The sequence below is a fragment of the Hypanus sabinus genome, chromosome 7 (assembly GCF_030144855.1).
Source record: "Hypanus sabinus isolate sHypSab1 chromosome 7, sHypSab1.hap1, whole genome shotgun sequence".
NCBI lineage: Eukaryota > Metazoa > Chordata > Chondrichthyes > Myliobatiformes > Dasyatidae > Hypanus > Hypanus sabinus.
In genome coordinates, this window is record NC_082712.1 from 181,946,831 (window position 1) to 181,952,240 (window position 5,410).

The following is a 5,410-nucleotide window of genomic DNA, read 5'->3' on the forward strand; positions in this document are numbered from 1 at the left end:
TACAAATCTAGTTTAAACCCCCCCAATTGCACTAACAAGCCTCCCTGCAAGGATATTGGTCCCCCTGTAGTTCAGGTGTAACCCGTCTCTCTTGTACAGGTCCCACCTGCCCCAGAAGAGGTCCCAATGATCCTGAAATCTGAAACCCTGCCCCTTACACCAGTTCCTCAGCCATGTGTTCATCCTCCAGAGCCTATTCTTACCCTCACTGGCACATGGCACAGGTAGCATTCCTAAGATTACCACCCTCGAGGTCCTGCTATTTAACTTCCTACCAAGCTCTCTATACTCACTCTTCAGGACCTCCTCACCCTTTCTTCCTACATCATTGGTACCGATGTGTACCATGACATCTGGCTGCTCACCCTCCCATTTCAGAATGTTGTGCACGAGATCAGAGACATCCCTAACCCTGCACCCAGGAGGCAACAAACCATCCGGGAGTCTCTGTTGCAACCAAAGAACCTCCTGTCTGTACCTCTAACTATCGAGTCCCCTATCACTACCGCTCTCCTCTTCTTTCCCCTTTCCTTCTGCACTGCAGAACCAGACTCAGTGCCAGAGATCTGGCTTTCGCAGCTTGTCCCAAGTATGTCATCCCCCCAACAGTATCCAAATCGGTATACTTGTTGCTGAGGGCAATGGCCACAGGGGAGTCCTGCTCTACCTGCCCTTTCCCCTTCCCTCGCCTGTCGGTAACCCAATTATCTGTGCGCTGCTCCTTTGGCGTAACTGCCTCCCTGTAGCTAATACCTATAAACTTCTCAATCTCCTGAATGATCCGGAGGTCATCCAGCTCCTGCTCCAGTTCCCTAATGCGGTTTGTCAGGAGATGCAGCTGGATGCACTTCTTGCAGGTGTCATCAGGGACACCGGAGGTCTCCTTAACTTCCCACATCCTGCAAGAGGAGCATTCCAACATCCTGCCTGGCATTCTCTCTACTCTAAACGAACAAAACAAAACTTACCCGAACCTACCCTGGCCTCTGCCTGTTCACGTCGAAGCCTGTTGAGCCAAAGCCGTCCCACTCTGACTCAGTCCACTCCAATGATGGCCACTACATTGATGGCCACTGTATACGACGGTCTTTTTATTAAACCTTTGGCATGCTACATCACGTGCCTGCGCAGTCTAGCCTCTTTTCCCTGATCAGTTAAAAAGAAAACGGCTTCTCTCTGAGGTGCCTTTACTTCTTCACTCTTCGCCTCTTACTTTGATTTAAAAGACTGTTGAAAAATTTCTCTCCTTTTTAAACCTTTGGTGCGCTACTTCACACGCCTGTGCAGTCTAGCCTCTTTTCCTGGATCAGTTAAAAAAAAAGTCTTCTCTCTGAGATGCCTTTACTTCTTCACTCTCCGCCTCTTGCTTCGATTTAAAAAGCGTATCTTGTGACTATCTTATGACCATGATGTAATTGAGTATCTGGTGAACATGATGTAATGGTCTTGTGATGGTGGGGTGATTTTCTGCCAGTGTGAGGTCACATGATGACATGTTCCAACAGGTATAAAACTGAAAAGCCTGCTGTGATGCAGGAGGTTTTTGTGTTGAGACGTTGATTAATTTGTCAGTTATTCCGTTATTCTGTGTATTTGTCTCATGACGCAGTTTCGTTTTAAAGTGGAGTTTTAATTTCTACTGTAAGGTACATAATCGGTGTGCCGGCAGTTTTTAAAATCACTGCCAGTTATGTTTGAAGTATCTTTGATTTAATTTTAAAGTCTAAGTATTGGAAAGTGAAGACTTTACCGAAGCATGGGAACTTGAAGCATCGAGTAAAGTTTGGCGGCTTACTACAGGATCGACCTTATTAAATCTTTGTTCAAGGAAGTAGTGACCTGCATCTGAGTAACCCCTACCTGTAAGTATAGGAAGTGTTGCGGCAGTATTATTCGCCAAGAAAAAGGTCAGTTCCTTTAAGCCATTTTTATTTCCTTCATCGTGAGTCTTTTGGGCGAGGCATATTTCAGCTGGGATCAGCAGTAACTTCACATCGTTGAGGAACTCGTTACTTCAGGAAAGTCTCTCCTAATTGACTGTATAAATCATTAGGACTTTCGCATTTACCACTTTAAGAACTGTGTTCGCATTTATTGCTTTAAGTACTGTTCAAGTTGCCGTATAGCAGTTAACTTCCGGTTAAGTTAGTCGTTTGTTTACTTTTCATTTTTGTTGAGCACTCCAGATGAAGGGTTTCGGCCCGAAACGTTGTCACTACCTCCTACCATAGATGCTGTCTGGCCTGCTGAGTTCTGCCAGCATTTTGAGTTTTTAAATGAATGTTTATTTGTTTATAAAAAAAACCTGTCTCAATTCTATACTCATTGTTGCTGAAGACGTACCTTAAAAGTATTCACTCATTTCGTCAATACGATGAGTTACAGAGTTATTACTCAGAGGAATTGATTTCAAAACACTGGCATACATATTGAAAACAATGGCGAGCACTTCTGATACAGCAGGCATTATTAATCTTTCACCAACTGTATGAGATTTTCCGTAGACAATAGACAATAGGTGCAGAAGTAGACCATTCGGCCCCTCGAGTCTGCACCGCCGTTCTGAGATCATGGCTGATCATTCACTATCAATACCCAGTCCCTGCCTTGTCCCCATATCCCTTGATTCCCCTATCCATCAGATATCTATCTAGCTCCTTCTTGAAAGCATCCAGAGAATTGGCCTCCACCGTCTTCCAAGGCAGTGCATTCCACACCTCCACAACTCTCTGGGAGAAGAAGTTTTTCCTCAACTCTGTTTTAAATAACTGACCTCTTATTCTCAATCCATGCCCCCTGGTACTGGACTCTCCCAACATCTGGAACATATTTCCTGCCTCAATCCTATCAAATCCTTTAATTATCTTAAACGTTTCAATCAGATCCCCTCTCAATGTCCTCAATTCCAGTGTGTACAAGCCCAATCTCTCCAATCTCTCTGCGTAAGACAGCCCTGCCATCCCAGGAATCAACCTAGTGAATCTATGCTGCACTTCCTCAATTGCCAGAATGTCCTTCCTTAAACCTGGAGACCAAAACTGTACACAATATTCCAGGTGTGGTCTCACCAGGGCCCTGTACAAATGCAAAAGGACATCCTTGCTCTTGTACTCAATTCCCCTTGTAATAAAGGCCAACATTCCATTTGCCCTCTTCACTGCCTGTTGCACTTGCTCATTCACCTTCATTGACTGATGAACTAGGACTCCTAGGTCTCTTTGCATTACTCCCTTACCTAACTCTACACCGTTCAGACAATACTCTGCCCTCTTGTTCCTGCTTCCAAAGTGGATAACTTCACATTTATTCACATTGAATGACATCTGCCAAGTATCTGCCCACTCACCCAGCCTATCCAAGTCTCCCTGTATTCTCCTAACGTCCTCTTCGCATGTCACACTGCCACCCAGTTTAGTATCGTCAGCAAACTTGCTGATATAGTTTTCAATGCCCTCATCTAAATCGTTGGCATAAATCGTAAAGAGCTGTGGTCCCAATACAGAGCCCTGTGATACCCCACTAGTCACCTCCAGCCAGTCCGAGAAACACCCATTCACTGCTACCCTTTGCTTTCTATCTGCCAACCAGTTTTCTATCCATGTTGAAACCCTGCCCCCAATGCCATGAGCTCTGATTTTACTCACCAATCTCCTATGTGGCACCTTATTGAATGCCTTCTGAAAATCTAGGTACACTACATCCACTGGCTTACCCTCATCTAACATCCTTGTTACATCCTCAAAAAACTCCAACAGATTAGTCAAGCATGATTTGCCCTTGGTAAATCCATGCTGGCTCGGCCTAATCCTATTACTGCCATCAAGATGTGCCACTATTTCATCCTTAATAATGGACTCAAGCATCTTCCCCACGACTGACGTTAGGCTAACAGGGCGATAATTCTCCGTTTTCTCCTTCCCTCCCTTCTTGAAAAGTGGGATAACATTAGCCACTCTCCAATCTTCAGGAACTGATCCTGAATCTAAGGAACATTGGAAAATGATTACCAATGCATCCGCAATTTCCTGAGCCACCTCTTTTAGAACCCTTGGATGCAGACCATCTGGACCCGGGGATTTATTAGCCTTCAGTCCTATCAGTCTACTCATCACAGTTTCTTCCCTAATGTCAATCTGTTTCAATTCCTCTGATATCTTATGACCCTGGCCCATCCATACATCTGGGAGATTGCTTGTGTCCTCCCTGGTGAAGACAGATCGAAAATACGCATTAAATTCTGATGCCATTTCCCTGTTTCCCACAACAATTTCTCCCAATTCATTCTTCAAGGGGCCAACATTGTTCTTAACTATCTTCTTTCTCTTCACATAGCTAAAAAAGCTTTTGCTATCCCCTTTTATATTCCTGGCTAGACTGAGCTCATACCTGATTTTTTCTCTCCGTATTGCTTTTTTAGTTAAGATCTGCTGTATATGGGGACAAGGCAGGGACTGGGTATTGATAGTGAATGATCAGCCATGATCTCAGAATGGCGGTGCAGACTCGAGGGGCCGAATGGTCTACTTCTGCACCTATTGTCTATTGTCTATTATCTGTATTCCCACTCATCTTAGCCCTGTCATACTTCTTTTTCTTTAATGCTATACAATCTCTGACTTCCTTTGTCAACCACTGTGGCCCCTTCCCCCTCTTTGAATCCTTCCTTCTCATTGGAATGAACTGCTTTTGCATCTTTTGTATTATGCCCAAGAATATCTGCCACTGCTGATCCACTGTCTTTCCTTCCAGGGCATCCGCCCATTTAACTTTGGCCAGCTCTTCCCTCATGGCTCCGTAGTCTCCTTTATTTAATTGCAACACTGACACCTCTGATCTGCCCTTATCCCTCTCAAATTGTAGATAAAAACTTATCATGCAGGGGTCAGCAACCTTTACCACTGAAAGAGCCACTTGGACCCGTTTCCCACAGAAAAGAAAACACTGGGAGCCGCAAAACCCATTTGACATTTAAAATGAAATAACACTGCATACAACGTTTTGTTTTGCCTTTATGCTATGTATAAACAAACTATAATGTGTTGCATTTATGAAATTGATGAACTCCTGCAGAGAAAACGAAATTACATTTCTGCATGCAACAAAAACATTTTGACCTCCGAAAAAAAGACGTTGGGTTGAAGGTTACTTTTAAGTAAAATACTCGACGTCTATTTGAGTCCTTCTTGTATTTATGAAAAACGCCAAACTTAAATTTGCCGCCAGCAGCAAACCAAAAATAACGTCAGCCAGCTGTCAACCTGAAAAATAAAAGGACTATTTCACTGAACAATGAAAACATAGAATATACGTTAAATAATAGGCAATTAAAATATTTATCATCCTTGTTCAGGTTGACTCACACCTGACAATGCAGTCGTATTCAGTAGGGATGGATCGATGCTTAGGGGAG